The sequence below is a fragment of the Lactuca serriola genome, chromosome 9, assembly GCF_051521515.1.
Source record: "Lactuca serriola cultivar US96UC23 chromosome 9, Lser_US96UC23_V15, whole genome shotgun sequence".
NCBI classification, from domain to species: Eukaryota; Viridiplantae; Streptophyta; class Magnoliopsida; order Asterales; family Asteraceae; genus Lactuca; species Lactuca serriola.
Window position 1 is genome coordinate 94,881,455 of NC_136416.1, and position 19,829 is coordinate 94,901,283.

At 40.7% G+C, this 19,829-nt stretch overlaps 1 non-coding gene across 1 annotated transcript; it reads right to left on the bottom strand.

Moving 5' to 3' along the window:
• Window positions 1–18,857: 18,857 nt before the first annotated feature.
• TRNAR-CCG (transfer RNA arginine (anticodon CCG)) lies at window positions 18,858–18,930 on the bottom strand. Its single transcript has one exon. It is a non-coding gene; the product is annotated as a tRNA-Arg (tRNA).
• Window positions 18,931–19,829: the final 899 nt, after the last annotated feature.

Sequence of the window (19,829 nt, forward strand, 5' to 3'; positions counted from 1 at the left end):
TCCTAAGCACTAAAGAATACACTCCAATCTTGGTCACAGGCGACGATCTTCTGTTCCCCATGATTAGATTGATTCCTCCTTGCTCCACATCCCTACTTCTTCTTAGTCCCTGCACATTAGAACAAAAGTGATAACCACAACCGGTATCAAGAACCCAAGAAATAGCATGATTAGAATTGTTAGATTTAATTGTGTATATACCTGCGAAAGATGGCTTGATCTTTCCTTCTTTGATTGCTTGCAGGTACTCTGGGCAACTTCTCTTCCAATGTCCTATCTTGTGGCAGTGGTGGCACTCTGCCTCCTTCGGGTTAGGACAGGGCTTAGCGGGATCAACTTTGGTCCCACTAAAAGAGGCACCATCTCGGGCTTTGACCTTGCGATAGTTCTTCGATGAAGCCTTCCTCTTCTTTCCCTTTCCTTGACCAATAGCCAAGACAGGAGCAGCAGGCGGATTGGGAGTTGGCGCAACAGACTTGTCTTTGAAGTTGCTCTCAGCAACCCTCAAGAGACCTTGGAGTTTGCTTAGGGTGACCTCTTCTTTGTTCATGTGGTAGGTCATCCTAAATTGGTTGTACATCGGAGGCAAAGAGTGAAGCACCATGTCGATCGCCAAGTCTTCCCCAAAGTCAACATTTAACTTGCGAAGGCGGTCGACATACCTTTGCATCTTTTGTAAGTGCACGGTAAGAGATTCTCCATGACCCATCTTAGAGGAAATCATGTTGGTGAAAATCTCGTAACGCTCTTGTCTCGCGTTTTGGTGGTATCTCTCCAATAAGTCTTGGTGCATCTCGTACGGGTACATGTCCTCGTAGGACTTTTGGAATTCAGAGTTCACGGTAGCAATCATGATGCAATGTACCTTCGCTGCATCTCGCTCATGAGTCTCAAAAGCGGTGATTTCGGCCGGAGTAGCGATTTCGGGGTTGATTTTCTCGAGCTTCTCATCAAGGACATACTCCTTATCCTCATAGCGAGAAATGGTGCGAATGTATCTTATCCATTCGCTAAAGTTCGTTCCATCGAAGGTGACCTTTTGTGTAACAGCCCGAAATCCAGGTATTCTTCTTTTGGCTTTGCATCTTGGTTAAGTTTGTGAATTAGGGTTTTCATGGTAGGCGAGTACGCTGGGCGTACAAGGTGTACGTTGCGCGTACCCGCGCGCCTCATTTTGGACGCGTTTTCCCTCAGGTACGCGGGGCGTACCCAAGGTTACGCCCGGCGTAATGTATTCAGACCCAAACCCTAAATTCCTTTGATGGGGCTATATAAGGAACATGTGGCTGGTCTTTTCAGCCACCATCCCTCAGAGTGAAACCCTAAAAAGAGTGTACCCTCGTTCCTAGGCCATTGTGTGTGTATTCTAAGCTTGGTGGTGCCATTTCAAGGTTGCATAGAAGAAGAAGAGCTTGTTGGAGAGGCTAGAAGTGGTGCTCAAGTGTAGATCTGAACTTTGCAAGGGCTAAAGCTTCATTTCCAGGTATAAAGTTCGGATCTTGTCACTTGGTTCATGTTGTATGCTTAAAAGGGTCATTTTCTAGGGTTTAAGTCCCAAAGGTGGAGACTTTTGTGCAAATGGCCTCCATAAGCTTAGATACTTCATATTTCTGATCTATTGGAGTTGTAGACTTATAAAAATGGCATCTTGGACGTGGGGATTTCACCATGCATGATATCTAGGTCCTTGAGTTTGAATAAAAGGTTGTATTGTGATGTTGGAGCCTTTAAAGTCGTGCCAAGGCTTAAAGGTCTCGACTTTATGGGTTAAGACACATTAGAAGAGTCAGATCTAGAAGTGGAAGTAATGGTTTAACCGATTAAGACCAGAAATGGAGAGTGGCTAATCCTTGGGGTTACGCTGGGCGTAACTCCCAGTACGCGCAGCGTACTGGGTGGAGACCCCGATCAGGGAGGGGTTGGCGACGTACGCCCCGCGTACATCTAGAGTACGCCCCGCGTACTCCCAGGGTTTGACTTTCATTAACTTTTAGGGTTTTGGTCAACTTGAGGACTTTAGGTCAAGGAAGGGTAAAATGGTCTTTTACCCTCTGAGGAATGATGATAAGGAGTAAAGTTCTAAGTGGTGGAAGTCCTTGTGTAACATATGATATTTTTATGTTTAGGCAAGGTTGAGACGTCATTCGGGGTCGGTGTTAGCAAGGACTCGAGATCTTAGACTTCCCATGAGGTGAGTCTTCTCACTATACTACACCCGGAAGGGTTTGACTGTGTGACCGGAAGGTCGGATTTGGTATGAGATATATGTGTTGTAAGTTAATCGTTATATGTGCCATGTATGATATGCTTGATATGGGCCGGAAGGCATTATGTATGGGCCGGAAGGCGAATATGTTATTGGCCGGAAGGCGTTGTAATGTGGACCGTAAGGTTGGCATGGGTAGGACCGGAAGGTTTATCCAGTCGGGACGGAAGTCCCCTGAGACACAGGACCGGAACGTCAGGGCCTGGAAAGGCGTATGTGCGTAGGTGGTATTTTGGGGAACTCACTAGGCATTTATGCTTATAGTTGTTGTGTTACGTGTTTCAGGTACCAGCGAGGACCGCGGGAAGGCGCCGGCGTGATCTGTATACACTGATAGGGGATTTATGATCTTGGGATTTGTATGACTTGTTTTATGACATGATACATTGGATATTTATGCTTTATTTTGGATGGAAATACAATTTTAAGAAATGAAAATTTTGCTTTAAAATTTACGTTGTTACAAGTTGGTATCAGAGCCTTGGTTTGAGGGATTCGGGTACACCTTCAGGCGTAACTGAACTCAAACCGAGGATTTGAGAAATCCTTCAAAAACAAAAGCATAAAATTTTTATAAGGGATTTTGCGGTAATCAAGAAGGAAGCAGTGTGTACGATCAGCCAGCGCCCGAACGGTAAAAATCCCCAAAATACTCTTACAACATGTGTTATGAGATATGATATGATATGATACGATATGAAATACATGCTAGAAGACTAGGTATTCATATTAGGACTAGAGTGGCCTGATTTGAGATGCCTTAGTCTAGGAAATCTGTTGCTATGAGATGCTTTGATAGTGAGCGGGTAACTAGTGCATGGCAAAAATAGAGTACTCAGAATCCAGGGTTTGGGGAGGAGGACTTGGGGTGAATGCTGATGCGGTGTAGTCGGTAGTATTGGGCCCGTACTACGGAAGACACCGGGTCAGTGGGCAAACTAAGTAAGAATCCCTGGGTATCGGGGACTGAGTAGCGTTGCGTCATCGAGTGCGATTATGCTCGATAGACTCTCTGATATTTCTATGTTGTATTTCAGAGGCATCATGGTTGGACCACGCCACAGACCTAGTACGAGCAGTGTGAGTGACGAGGAGATTCCTCAGATGATTCATGAGGAGGTGGCTGCAGCGATCCGGACTGAGATTCCGGAGATGTTCGGGTCTATTAAGACCACTCTGATGGAGACATTTGATGAGCGGTACGCCGCGTTGACTGAGGCTGCAGCCGCTGCAGCTACCGCAGCTGTGGCCGCTGCCAGACCACAGGGAGGTGACTCGTTGCTGTTTCGGGAGTTCAGCAACACGAAGCCACCTAAGTTTGACGGGACGCAGGATCCGATCGCTGCGATGAGATGGATTGCTGATATCAAGGGATGCTTCTACACTTGTTCATGTCCGGAGCATCTGAGGGTACGGTTCGCCTTGAACCAGCTCCGCCTGGGAGCGAAGGATTGGTGGAAGTTCGTGACGGCGAACTTCACCTTGGCAGAGGTTTCAGCTGTGACATGGGAGAGATTTACCGCCATGTTCAGAGACGAGTACGTTCCCCCGGTGGAGAGGGAACGGTTGGTTCAAGAGTTCTTAACCCTCAAGCAGGGTAATGATTCTGTCACGATGATCACACGGAAGTTTCATGAGAGGGCGATGTTCTGCCCTGAGCAGGTGTCCACGGAGCAGGCTCGGATGAGCCGGTATTTGGGTGTGTTGACGAGGGATATTCGGGAGTTCGTATCGAACTCGACATATCATACTTTTGCTGAGCTTCAGGCGAATGCCAGGAAGCGCGAGATCGAGTTGGAGACCCAGGCCAGGAAGGAGGCCGAGTCTCAACGGATGGATCGGCGGCCGGCTCAGTCTCAGCCGACAGCCAAGCGAACTAAGTCCGCCGATTCGAGGTCGGGAGGTCAGAAGGGCCGCACTTGTGGAAAGTGCGGCAAGGGTCACGAGGGGACATGTCGATCAGGTGCTTGCTACAAGTGTGGCAAAGAGGGGCACATTGCTAGGGATTGCCCCAAGGGATTTATGGTCTGCTTTCATTGCAACCACACCGGCCATCGGAAGGCCGAGTGCCCTCAGCTTCTCCAGGGATCTACACCAGCTGCTAGGACTACTGAGACTCGACCAGTGAAGGCCGAGGCCCCGAGGGCTCGTGGGAGAGCTTTCCAGTTGACTGCAGAGGAGGTCCGTGCGGCGCCTGATGTTGTGGCTGGTATGTATTCTTTCATATATTTATTATTCTTTTATGAGATGTTATGCTTAATTCATGATATGCGTAGGTACTTTCCTTGTGAATTCTGTACCTGCCTTAGTATTATTTGACTCGGGTGCGAGTCGGTCTTTCATATCTCTGGCTTTTAGTCAGCACCTTGGTACTGATCGGGAATTGATGAGTCAACCTCTGAGGGTTTCCATAGCTGACGAGAAAGTGATATATGCCGCGGACGTGATTCGAGGATGTGTGCTCGAGATTTTTGGTGTCAAATTCCCTATAGATTTGGTTCCTATAGCTATGGGGGATGTCTGCGTTATCGTGGGTATGGATTGTTTGAGTAAGTTTGGGGCAGTTATTGACTGCGAGAGACAGTTGGTGACGATTCGAGATCCTAGTGGGGGAGTGCTTTCGGTGTATGGCGAGGGGACCCGATGCGGGTCGGTGTTTTGTTCGGCTGCCAGGGCGAGGCAGAGTTTGCAGCAGGGCTGCAATGGATTCGTAGCCTACGTAACGGATACTCGAGTGGCCGCGGGGAGGCCCAATTCGGTGGATGACGTTCCTGTTGTATGCGAGTTTTCGGATGTGTTCCCCGAGGAGTTACCAGGTGTGCCTCCGGAGAGGCAAGTGGAGTTCCGTATCGATTTGGTTCCGGGAGCGGCGCCCATTGCCAAGGCGCCTTATCGTCTCGCTCCACCGGAAATGCAGGAGTTATCTTCGCAGCTTCAGGAGCTATTGGGGAAGGGGTTTATCCGGCCGAGTAGCTCACCTTGGGGAGCGCCGATTTTGTTCGTCAAGAAAAAGGATGGTTCACACCGGATGTGTATCGATTACCGGGAGTTGAACAAGTTGACGGTTAAGAACCGGTATCCGTTACCTAGGATCGATGATCTGTTTGATCAGTTGCAGGGGGCATCGTGGTTCTCCAAGATAGACTTGAGGTCGGGTTATCATCAGATGAGGGTTCGGAATGAAGATATTCAGAACACTGCTTTCAGAACTCGTTATGGACATTATGAGTTTGTGGTGATGCCTTTCGGGCTCACCAATGCCCCAGCTGCGTTCATGGACCTCATGAACAGGGTGTGCAGGCCGATGCTGGATCGGTCGGTGATCGTTTTCATTGATGATATTCTGGTATATTCGAGATCTAGGGAGCAGCACGAGGAGCATTTGAGGGAGATTCTTGGAGTTCTGAGGTCGGAGAGGTTGTACGCCAAATTCTCTAAGTGTGATTTCTGGTTACGAGAGGTCCAGTTCCTAGGGCACCTCGTTAACCAGAACGGAATTTTGGTCGATCCGGCCAAGATAGAGGCAGTGATGAGATGGGAAGTGCCGATCGCCCACAGAGATCAGGAGCTTTCTGGGTTTGGCTGGATATTATCGCAGGTTTATCAAGGATTTCTCCAAGATCGTCGTGCCACTCACTAGGATGACCCGAAAGGGCGTTGCATTTTCGTGGGGACCGGAGCAGCAGTCCTTATTCGAGACCCTTCGTCAGAAATTGTGCGAGGCCCCGGTGCTTGCACTCCCGGAAGGGATGGAAGATTTTGTGGTGTACTGTGATGCATCTATATCGGGTTTAGGGGCGGTGCTTATGCATAGGGGGCATGTGATAGCATATGCTTCGAGGCAGTTGAATCCTCATGAGTCGAGATATCCCACCCACGACCTGGAATTGGGGGCGGTGGTATTTGCCCTCAATATCTGGCGGCATTATCTTTATGGGGTTCGGTGTACCATCTACACGGACCACAAGAGTCTGAAGTACTTAATGGATCAGCAAAACCTGAATATGCGACAGAGGAGATGGTTGGATGTGGTGAAGGATTACGATGGTGAGATCCTGTACCACCCGGGTAAGGCTAATGTGGTAGCCGACGAGTTGAGCCGTAGGGCGGAAAGCGTCCCGATCCGAGATATTTGTATGAGGTTGACGGTGATGACCCCGATTTTAGATACCATTCGAGGAGCTCAGGCTGAGGCTGTGAAGCCAAAAAACCAGAAGAGGGAGCGGGTTGTGGGTCAGGTATCAGGATTCGTTACGGATGGTCGAGGGCTTATGACTTTTCAGGGTCGGATTTGGGTATCGTTTGTGGGCGGTACGCGCACTATTTTGATGGAGGAAGCGCACCGATCGAAATTCTCGATTCATCCCGGGGCTACGAAAATGTATTTGGATCTAAGGAAGGAGTATTGGTGGCCCTGTATGAAAAGGGATGTTGCATGGTTTGTCGAGAGATGCCTGACTTGTCGGCAGGTTAAGGCCGAGCACCAGCGTCCGCACGGTAAGTTGCAGCCGCTAGAGATTCCCGAATGGAAGTGGGAACAGATTACCATGGATTTTATCACCAAATTGCCGCGGAATGCGAGGGGAGTCGACGCGATTTGGGTGATCATGGATAGATTGACGAAGAGCGCTCATTTTCTAGCCATCAGCGAGAGCTCTTCTGCGGAGAAGTTGGCGGAATTATACGTGAGGGAGGTGGTATCGCGGCATGGGGTTCCGATGTCGATTGTGTCAGATCGTGATGTGTGTTTTACTTCCAGGTTTTGGAAGAAGTTTCATGAGGAGTTGGGTACGAGACTGCATTTCAGTACCGCATACCACCCGCAGACAGACGGACAGAGCGAGCGGACGATTCAGACGCTTGAGGATATGCTCCGTGCATGTGTTTTAGATTTGGAGGGAGATGGGACACCTATCTGCCTTTAGCAGAGTTTTCGTACAACAACAGCCATCATTCGATCATTGGTATTCCACCCTTTGAGCTGTTGTATGGTCGGAGGTGTCGCACCCCCATCTGTTGGGGAGAAGTGGGGCAAAGGGTGATGGGTAGCACGGAGATTGTACTTCAGACGACCGAGCAGATTCAGCAGGTCAGGCAGAGGTTGTTGACTGCGCAGAGTCGCCAGAAGAGTTATGCGGACAGGCGGCGGTCCGAGCTTGAGTTTCAGGTTGGCGACCTTGTGCTCCTAAAGGTCTCTCCTTGGAAAGGGGTGATACGATTCAGGAAAAGGGGCAAGTTGGGACCCCGGTATATTGGACCCTTCAGGATAATTGCTAGGGTGGTCCGGGTAGCCTACCGGTTGGAGCTACCGGCTGAGTTGGGGCAGATTCATGATACCTTTCATGTCTCGCAGTTAAGGAAATGTATTGCCGACGAGTCGGCAGTGGTGTCATGGGATGATATTCAGGTGGATGCAGGCCTGAACTATATGGAGAGACCAGTAGCGATCAGGGATCGGAAAGTTAAGGTTTTGAGGAACAAGGAAATACCCCTGGTACAAGTGCAGTGGCAACATCGGAAAGGGTCTGAGCTGACGTGGGAGACCGAGTCTAAGATGCGGGATCAGTATCCGGAGTTTTTTTCGGTATGAGACTTCGGGGGCGAAGTCTGATTCTAGTGGGGGAGAATTATAACAGCCCGAAATCCAGGTATTCTTCTTTTGGCTTTGCATCTTGGTTAAGTTTGTGAATTAGGGTTTTCATGGTAGGCGAGTACGCTGCGCATACTCGCGCGCCTCATTTTGGACGCGTTTTCCCTCAGGTACGCGGGGCGTACCCAAGGTTACGCCCGGTGTAATGTATTCAGACCCAAACCCTAAATTCCTTTGATGGGGCTATATAAGGAACATGTGACTGGTCTTTTCAGCCACCATCCCTCAGAGTGAAACCCTAAAAAGAGTGTACCCTCGTTCCTAGGCCATTGTGTGTGTATTCTAAGCTTGGTGGTGCCATTTCAAGGTTGCATAGAAGAAGAAGAGCTTGTTGGAGAGGCTAGAAGTGGTGCTCAAGTGTAGATCTGAACTTTGCAAGGGCTAAAGCTTCATTTCCATGTATAAAGTTCGAATCTTGTCACTTGGTTCATGTTGTATGCTTAAAAGGGTCATTTTATAGGGTTTAAGTCCCAAAGGTGGAGACTTTTGTGCAAATGGCCTCCATAAGCTTAGATACTTCATATTTCTGATCTATTGGAGTTGTAGACTCATAAAAATGGCATCTTGGACATGGGGATTTCACCATGCATGAGATCTAGGTCCTTGAGTTTGAATAAAAGGTTGTATTGTGATGTTGGAGCCTTTACAGTCGTGCCAAGGCTTAAAGGTCTCGACTTTATGGGTTAAGACACATTAGAAGAGTCGGATCTAGAAGTGGAAGTAATGGTTTAACCGATTAAGACCAGAAATGGAGAGTGGCTGATCTTGGGGGTTACGCTGGGCGTAACTCCCAGTACGCGCAGCGTACTGGGTGGAGACCCCGATCAGGGAGGGGTTGGCGACGTACGCCCCGCGTACATCTAGAGTACGCCTCGCGTACTCCCAGGGTTTGACTTTCATTGACTTTTAGGATTTTGGTCAACTTGAGGACTTTAGGTCAAGGAAGGGTAAAATGGTCTTTTACCCTCTGAGGAATGATGATAAGGAGTAAAGTTCTAAGTGGTGGAAGTCCTTGTGTAACATATGATATTTTTATGTTTAGGCGAGGTTGAGCCATCGTTCGGGGTCGGTGTTAGCAAGGACTCGAGATCTTAGACTTCCCACGAGGTGAGTATTCTCACTATACTACACCCGGAAGGGTTTGACTGTGTGACCGGAAGGTCGGATTTGGTATGAGATATATGTGTTGTAAGTTAATCGTTATATGTGCCATGTATGATATGCTTGATATGGGCCGGAAGGCATTATGTATGGGCCGGAAGGCGAATATGTTATTGGTCGGAAGGCGTTGTAATGTGGACCGTAAGGTTGGCATGGGTAGGACCAGAAGGTTTACACAGTCGGGACGGAAGTCCCCTGAGACACAGGACCGGAAGGTCAGGGCCTGGAAAGGCGTATGTGCGTAGGTTGTATTTTGGGGAACTCACTAGGCATTTATGCTTATAGTTGTTGTGTTACGTGTTTCAGGTACCAGCGAGGACCGCGGGAAGGCGCCGGCGTGATCTGTACACACTGATAGGGGATTTATGATCTTGGGATTTGTATGACTTGTTTTATGACATGATACATTGGATATTTATGCTTTATTTTGGATGGAAATACAATTTTAAGAAATGAAAATTTTGCTTTAAAATTTACGTTGTTACATTTTGGCAAAGGCTCATCAACGTGAAAGAACTAGCAGCAGCGTTGTTTGCGTTCGACATCTACAAAAGAAAAGGACAAAGATAGATTAGAATAAGAATCCCTAATTATCACCCAATAAGAAAATTAGGGCTAGGATCCAACAATAACATTTACATACTAGAAAAGGGATGCCGTAATCTAACATGCAAATAAATTGAAGGTAAGTGAATGACGATTCACTAATTCTCCATCACATAACAATTAGTCCTAAGTGTATTGAGAATTCCTAGGTTCGAATGAGATTCATTGAAACTATTCAATGGCATGTTTAAATCTCGATATGCCCCTCTTGTTTGTGACTGGGATACCGAGGATCACAAAGCGGGTGTGAATTACCATGCAAATTCACATGGTGCCTTCATTGTAACGATCACCTATTCGATGTGCCGGTAAACCACACACGCTCCATCGAACTATGATAAACAATGAATCACCCTTTGCCACCTTTGCTTAGAACCAATTAGTGTGCCGGTAAACCACACACGCTCCACTAACTTCTTAGCAAGGGTGCAAAGTGTAATTTCATGGAATTGCATCAATTCACTTTTCCTAAAGTAACTAAGATTGGGAAATTTTATAAAATTGTGTAGTTACTTTGTATCACTTATTATACTTTTAATGAGAGGATGAGGTTGCCCTATCCTACCCGTTCGGCTAACGACCCTCCACCAATCAAGCAAGCGGTGGGTGTGAGTGTACACCCATTAAGCGCCATTTTATAGGTCGCAACCTTATACCCACCTTATAGATCGGCTTCGTGAATGAGGCCTACTAACGGCTTCGTGAATGAGGCTCTGATACCACTGATGGGTTTTAGCCATAAGAACTTTCCTATGTGCGCATGCAAAACCCTAATGCTTGGATCTAGGCTTTCTAATTAAACATGCTTTGAATCCAAGACTTCTAATGGCTAATTAGGTTAAATAACAACATTGAAACAGATCTAGAACCATACCTTTGAATTCCTTGTTGATCTTGTAGTCTTGGAGCTTCTAGAGTCACAATTGTCACTCCTCTAATGGCTTACAAACACCAATAGCAAGAAAGATGACTTAGGAGAGAGGAGAGGGGAGGAAATCAGCCAGGGTTCTCTTACTTTAGGTGAGGTTCCGATTTCCCTTGCCCATGGGGTCTATTTATACTTGTAGATTCCTTAAGGGTTACAATCTAAACCCTAATTGGATAATCTTCTCTTAAGGCTATCCAAATCCTTTCCTTAGATAAGTCATGGACGATTTTGAAGCTATCCTAGCTTCTAGAATCCGTCCACTATATATCTATAAGGATTTATAGTCTAAAGCTTAACTATCAAACAATTGACAGTTTATACCCCTTTATTTAATTAATCTCTTTAAGTCACCAAATTAATTCCAATTAATTCTATGACTTATATTAATCAAATAACAATATATTATTCTTTATATTATTCCCATAATATATTAATAATATTTACTCTCTCTTGATAAATCATCCTGTCAAGTTGCTATGGTGAAGGCAACCCAAAAGGACCATGCACAACCGGGTCAAGTACTTGCCTAATATAGTTGCAGCCTTAGACACTATTCCAACAGTAGCTTCAAGTCTTTACTTGTTATTTACTTCTGGAGTCAATCTTATGTGATTCAAATACAATGTAAACATTATACTAAAAATACAATGGTTGTTGTTGCTATGATTACTATTATACAATTGTTGTGATACTGTACATGACTTCTTCCGCCCCTGAACGTTTCCGCCGTTTCGGTATGGGGGTGTGACAGATTCTACTTCGTTTCATTAATTTTGGCCGAAAGCTGTAAACAAATCTATCTAGGGTGAAAAATACGGTTTTCACTAACTAGTTAGAATTTAACAACTATGATACACATTTTTGTAAAATTTATAATAAATTGTAGAAAAATCGTATGAACTTGCGAAAGTAGTCCCTGGAAAGCTAAGAGACAGAAAAACTAGATTATGAACTTAGATTTCAATTTTGACAGGTTTAAGTGGAGCTAAAGCAGTCTTAAACAGACTGCATTGTTTTGTGAAAAATAAAAAGGCTTTGTTTAGTCAAAAACAACTTCAATTTTTATGTAAAACAACTTTGGAAATCAGAAAACAACTTGTTTTACTTAAAAACATCACATTTTAAATAACTTTGTTGAAAGAAAACATCAGATTTCGATATCATAATTTATGCATCAATTTTCTGCATGAGAAATCAAATTTTAGAATTTATGCATTAGAAATCAAATTTCATAATTGTTCAAATATAGATTTTTAATTATGTTGAGTTTTTTCCGAGCAAGAGGCAAACATATTTTTTGGAAATTAGAATTCTAAACATTTATATTTAGGGTATGAATGATTTCAAAAATGTCATTATCCAAAGTGGAACGATTTCCGCAGTAAACTATATGGATGCTAACTACATTGAGTGATGGATTGATATGGGTGCTACACGCCATGTGTGCTTAAATAAGGAGTGACTCAAGAACTATTAGGTTGTCCAAGTTGAGGCATCAATTTATTCTTGAAATTGTGATTCTAAACACACTTAAATTATGTGTTTAAAACATTCCAGAAATGGTATAACATACAAAAGAGCTAAAACTTAATGATGTGTTGTATGTTCCATAGAAGAACTTAGTGTTTGGATGGGTTTTGAACAAACATGGATTTTGTTTGGTGTTTGATACCAATAAGTTTGTACTAACCTAAAAAGGTATGTTTGTAGGCAAGGTCTATGAGGATGATGGAATGTTCAAATTCCATATATTGGCTAATGAGCCAAATATCAATGAGTTGGATAACTCTTTTGCTTACTTCCTTAAATTTCTAATGTGTGACATGCTAGATTTGGACATGTTAATATTGACACGTTAAGAAGGTTAATCAAACTTGAACACATACCTCACTTTCATATAAAGTCAAAATATGGATGCAACACTTGTGTTGAGTTAAAATTAATACACCAATCATTCAAGTTCGTTGAAAGGACAACTCAACCCTTTGGATTAATTCACACAAATGTGTGTAATATGAAGTCGAATCCATATAATAGTGATATAAGTACTTTATCACTTTTATTGACGATTGCATTAAACTTTGATATGTTAATTTACTTAAAAGTAAAGATATACAAGTTAAAATGTACAAAAGTGAGGTTGAGAATTATCCCAACAAAAAGAGTGAATGTGGAGGTGAATATGCATCACCATTTGATGAATTTTTTGCAAGTCATGGTATTAAACATGAGCTTAAGGCGCCTTATTCACCATAACAAATGGCATCACTGAAAGGAAACATCATATCTTAAATGAAATGATTAATGACATGTTGTTGCGTATGTTTTGGGTTTCTACACTCAATGTGGGGGGAAGTTGTGTCGTCTACTAATTACCTTTTAAATAAGGTACCCCAAAATAAAATGGGAAAAATACCATCTAAGTTATGGTCGGATATAAAATCATCTTACAAATACATTCGAAATGTGGGGGTGTAAAGGGTGTTATACCTAATCCAATGGTTGTAAGGATTGGACACTAGATTGTTGGTTGCATCTTTATTGGTTATACACAAAACAATAGTGTTTATTGTTTTATTGTACACTAATGGAATCAAAAAATCCATCATACTTTGAAAAGTGTTTCCATGTCTTGACAAATAAAAGACAAGTGCTCCAAAACAATTGGGCACAAAGAATCCTCTCATGAAGAAGAAATGGAGGAATAAATACATCATGATGGAGTAAAAGGGGACAAGTGAGAAATCATTTGGAGATGATTTATGCATATGTATGGTTGAAAGAGAGCCTCAAACTTTCAAAAAGGAATTCAATTCCTTTGATATATCTCAATGAAAGAGGCAATTAAAAGTGAAATGGATTTTATCTTGCCAAATCACACATGAGAGCTAGTGGATATACCTCTAGTATGTAAACCACTATGAGGAAAATGAAAGCAGATAGATCCAAAGAATATGAGAATGAGTTACAACATAATGGTCAATGATTTCAATAGAAATATGCACCAATTTCTTGTTTGAAAATTTAGAATCAAATGATACTTCTATACTCCAAGAAGCTATTTCTATTAAATCCAATAATATTGGTTAGAATTCATCAAAACAAGATAAAGGTTTTGGTGAATATTAAGATGTTCAATATGAAGTTGAAAGGACTATGAGTGGAAATATGAGTATTCTAAATTTAGAATCATATGATCGTTTCTTAGAAGATCATACTGGATTAATTTGTAAAAACTAATAATGGTTCTCTCAGTTGAACTATTAAGATTGAGAAATTACCGCGGTTTAGTGGATTTCCAAATGAGAAGTAAGAGCTGATAACATATTTGAAATACTTGTTTGGATTACAAACATAAGAATTTCTTGATTAATTTCATTTGTATGCTCTTATAATTATATGTGGTTTAACTTCTCAAAATTTGGAAGCATATCATTCCGATAAGAAACTAAAACTTCTAAACATAGATTTAGAAGTATAAATCTACATGTAACTGCTAAGCAGTTATCTTACTCGATGGAAAGTAATAAAATGTGTGAGTAGTAAAGTCATTATATGATTAAAACAAGCTTTGGAACAACGGGTATCAAAAGTTTGAATGTCACTCAACATCAATGGATGTGATGAAATAGATTCATATAAATGGCACTTTAAAGTGTTATTCTATTTTATTACATAGTAGGATCCTTGAGAGAGGATGCCTAAAGAATTTTACATGTAGATGGTTAAAGCAAGAAATTGCATGGAAAAATGCAATATTTGAAAGGAGACTCATGTATGGAATATTCATAATTACATCTAGCCAATGTTATTGTGAATTCACAAATACATGTAGTACATATGCTTATCGTATTATGTTGACATACTTATGCATATTCAATAGTGGTAACTATGGTGTAAGAGTAACTGTATTGATAATGGTCAACATTTGTTGGAAAATGTAGGAGAAAATTTTACAAATTTATCTAATGATAGGTAATGAAACTAAAGGGCTTTGTAAGTTCTTGGGAGACGTCCCATGATAAGCCAATATCTTCTATGTGTGTACATGGTAAGTCTAGACATATTTTTCAAAGACATAACACCATTCAACAATGACTCTCAAGATGAATTATCTTTAATGACTACATAAAGTCAAAATAAGATTGTGGATCCGTTAGCGAAATGCTTGGAATGAGAGGTCCTTATAAGGAATGGGACAAAAACTCATAGATTAATAAGTTATTGCGAAGGAAAACCCAACCTAGTTGACTGGAGATCCCAAGATCTAGGTTCAATGGGACAACCTACTTGCATATAACATCCGTGAATCACTGTGGGGGCTAACCCCAACCCATTCCTAAAACAAGTGACGTAGGTTAAGTTTATAGCCGAAGATAATAAGTTGGAAATCATCATGCATTAGCTTTTAATGATTATGATGGAATCACCTATGTGAGATAGAAGTGAGGTCGTTTCAAATGGAATTGTATGGGCACATTTCTAAGAGCTCTTACAAAACCAGACAAGTGTCCATGACCATAACGGACACATCAGTGAGAACCTAACTAGGTCAGGGAGAATCATGTGAGACATATATTGATTATTTACACAAACGACAGAACAGTTCAAGGACATCGAGTCTACTGGTCCGCTAGTAAAATAAATATGTATCTTAAGGGAAGGTTCAAAGGCTAACACCTACTTATCCTATGCATGATTCAACTGCTAGATTTTATCTAGGTAGCTTGAAAATGTATGATAAATTTCCATTCATGTGGGGAATTGTTAGAAAAATTGAATGAGAAATTACGCAACAAACTATAGTGTTTAGAGTGCTCGAATGGTTAAATAATTAAAGTAAACAAAAGTCTTATTTTGTTAATTTTTTTTTTAAATTGAATTGAAATAGAAAATTAAACACAATTTTAGTTACAAATTTTGTGTTTAATATTGATTTTAATTCAACAATTAAAGTGTTGTTTTTGTAATCACCATAAATTGTAATTATGGTGAGAGTTACAAGTTTGTACTATAAATATAATGATCTTGTACTTGGTAAAGGCCATGGAAAAACTCTTTACTCTTCTCCCTTTCTAACACAACGTTTTCTAGCATGTATCAAGATAATATCCGGACCTTGTTGAGTTCGGCGATCTTGAAGAACCGTTCTTGCTGTTGTATCCTGGAAAACAAACACCCAGAGTGGGTCGAATTTGTTTTAAGGAAACTGTGTCAAACACAGGCCTCAGCTTTTGTTAATTTTCTGTTTCGTTTTCGTTTATCCTTGATATAGTTTCCTATAGACACAACATGTGAGCATCGAATTTTCCAAAAAATTGATTTTGCTTTCTAAAATTGAATGCTAAAAATTGATTGGGCTCCCTTTGTGGCCGTGTGCGATCGCCCACCTTGTACACCCTCAAAGACACCCATATACCCACCACATATATAAACTCTTTTCTTTATACTTTAACCATCGCACCTTGTGTCGCCAACCACCACCTGATATCATCGTTCCTGCCATACTCGTCAACCACGAGACCAGACCAACCCCTGTTTTACCGGAGAAATAGAAGAGAAAAAGAAGAGGAGCGCTTTTCTTTATTGTTGGTTGTACTCACAAAAACGCAGGCATAAAAGAAAAGAAATATGGCAAAATTTAAAGTGGGGTATCTAATTTCTTAATTTTAAAGGATCTTAAATTTGGGCTAGGATAAGAATTCTTTTGGGCTAAGGTATATCCACATATTTGACTTTTTTGACATTACGTAAATGTTCTAAAATTAAAAACTCCCTATAGTTTGTTGAAAAAGTAAGCATTAAAGCATATCATCCTTAATGAATAAGTCTATATATGTATTAAAAAAAGTCTTATATTAACAAGGATAATTTTCTATATTAATATCGTTAGATACACATTTAAAAAGTGATATCCATTAACAAATTCACTTACATAATTAATTTTATCTAAAACATTTGAAAATATACATGTGTGTATTTTTTTTAAAAAGTTAATGAACTTTTTCCATTTAAAAAAGTTGGCCCCTAACTAAAGTGACAAATAGTTGTAATTTCATTTTGTGCTAACCCTTTGAACTGACATATACCCGAATTTTTTCTCTAGAAAAACATCATACGCTCTTTTCACCTATATTCATTACCACATAAATACATATGTTTTCCCTATAAATATACAGTTATTGTTTATTATCTTATAGCATTAATAAATTATGACCTTTTACGTAAGGATGTATATTTTACGATGGCTATTGATGTGAACCTTCCACTCTACCATTCACATACTTAGGGGTCCCAGTCGGCGCAAATATGAACTTGAAAAAAAATTGGGCTCCAGTTCTGGATAGATTCCAATCCAAATTGTCAAAATGGAAGTCAAAAACCTTATCTTTTGGAGGTAGATTGACACTCATAAATTCGGTGTTAGGAAACCTTCCATCTTATTATCTTTCCTTATTCGTGGCATCTGAGGGCATTATTGACACATTGGAAAAACTAAGGAATCGATTTCTGTGGGGAGGATCAGATGAAAAGAAAGTGGTCCATTGGATATCGTGGGATATGGTAACAGTATCAAAGGAATCTGGTGGGTTAGGTGTCGGTACAATAAAAGCACTAAACGTCTCTCTAATAACAAAGTGGTGGTGGAGGTTGAGAACCAAGCAGGATCAGTTATGGGCTGATGTGATAACAAGTGTGCACAATCTAAGGTCGAAACCTGATGACTGTTACTCTAAAAAGTCGTTACCTGTGTTAGACTGTGTTAGACAAACGAATAGTAAATAATGGTGTTATATGGAGATTTGGGCTCACCCCGGATGGCTCTTTCACAGTAAATGCCCTTAGATCAAGATGGGACTACCGGACTCCATTAACCAACAGAAATTTCCATTGGGTAAAAGAAATCCCACTCTAAGTCTCTTGCTTTATTTGGAGAGCACAATGGGGCAGAATCCCAACAGCTAAGGAGTTAGTAAAAAGAGGGGTTAACATGGAAAATTTAACTTGCCAGATGTGCAATGTGAAGGAAGAAACCGCTGATCATATTCTTGTAGATTGTGCTTATGCAAAGAAGGTCATGGAAGGAGTAATGAGATGGTGCAAGGTGCATACTCATATGGAAGATCTCCAAGCGGTGTCGGACGTTCTGAACCTTGCCAATAAATGGGGAACGTGTACTAAAAAGCGGAAGATATTTCTGGCAATCTGTTATTCTACACTATGGAGAATTTGGATAGCAAGGAATGAAAACGTCTTCAAAAGGAACTGGCTACCACCCGAAAAAGTTATTGAATATGTCAAATCAGTAACCTTTCTTTGGGTAAAGAACAGGGGAACCAAGATGAATTTAATCTGGGAAAATTGGTCTCAATGCCCTTTTTTCTTTTAGTTGTTTGTCTTTTTTATTCTTTGTCTGTTTCTTTGTATTGCCACTGATCTGTGGCTGCAACTTTGTTTTCCATGTTTTCTTTTTCTTTTATATATAAATTTATTTGCCGGTTCCAAAAAAAATATTGATGCTCATTTGTTAATTTTCAATTATTTATGAAGTAACCGTTAAGATCAATTACGATTATGTGTTTTGTAATTAAAGACTTCATATAGAAATTTATTTGTAATGAAACACGAATAGTAACAGTCATTCAAGCGATGCTAAGCGTCATTCAACTGTCGACACTTGAGTGATTTTGTGATTGAGCTATTGAGCCGTTGTTTTTTCCTTTTTTTTTCACTTTTGTTATGGAGCCATCAAGCAATTTCCATAATGATTCTGATGATTCATGTTTGTTTAATCATGAAATCCACGCAAATTAGATCTATTAATCATTTTTTTTTTGTTGTTGATGAGTGTTTGTGTTACTATTTAATCTGGAAATCAGAACTTCATTTACACATTGTTGCACCAGATATGTGATGAAATGCAGCACTTTATTTCACATTTTCACATTAAATTTTACCAAATTTGGACACCCACCTGCGAGTGATTCAATGCCATGATCAGAAACAGGGCAAGTTTTGATACAGAGCTTCTTCAAAGCTGTGCATATCTCAATTATGCAGGAAATCTCAGCATCCCCAAAAGCTCTTGAATGTTAGGGTACTGTTTTCTAACCATCGATGTGAAGCTTTATAGAAAGATGACAATTTTAATCAACAGAAATTAACACCGAATTTGAACAATATGGTGTTTTCACTCTTCGGTAGTAAGGGAAAAAAGAAAGGATGATTCAAGAATGAATTAAAAACGATCACGGTGGGACTCGAACCCACAATCTCCCGCTCCGGAGGCGAGCGCCTTATCCATTAGGCCACGCGATCTTATGTGCTGATTTATCATTTACATTTATTATAATATATGCGTCATAAAATTACTTTCAATAAATTTTGTTAGATATATACATTGACCATATTTAATATTTTTGTACACTAATGCTGTTTTGTTTTCTATAATGTCATGTCTTGTCAAATAGTCTAGCCTTAATAATCAATTTATACTATCCTAAAATAAACAAAAAGTTACAATATTAGACTGGATGAGCTGGTCATTTCATTGCGATGGAAAACAGCAAACTGTAGGCGGAAGGAACCAACGTCTAAGGAGTAAACACTCCATACTTTTTTAATTTTTATCCATTCTCTTCTCTCAACGAATATAATATTTTAAAAAATTAACAAACCTAATGATCAAAAAGTAGAAAATATATATATATAAATGTTTTTTAATCTAATTTCAAGCCATTTGGTCTTTCATTTATTCATTTTTACAACAAAATGAATTTCAACAATACCACCTAAATTTCGATCGAATAAAATCTTGTGCAGCTAGTTCAAACATACCAACTATAAAAAAAAAATTCTTTCGATTCGATAGTGACATATCATTACCAATTAGACGCATGTTCAAATACAATGAGTTATCAACATTATCGTATACAAAAAACATATAAAACATATAATACAAAGATCTGAATCATGCGTTCCAATCATTCTATAGTTATGTTATCTCTTATCTACTTGCTTTATACTCTATGGGTTTAACTAAATGTAAAAATACACACAATAATAGAAGTAACCTACGAGAGCTTAGTGAGTAACCCTAACAACATTATGTGTGATAACCATCCATTTTATTAATTAACTAGACGAATACTCGCGCGTTGCACAGAAACATCTACATAATTGAAATCTTTACAAATATATGTTTTTTTAAATATAAC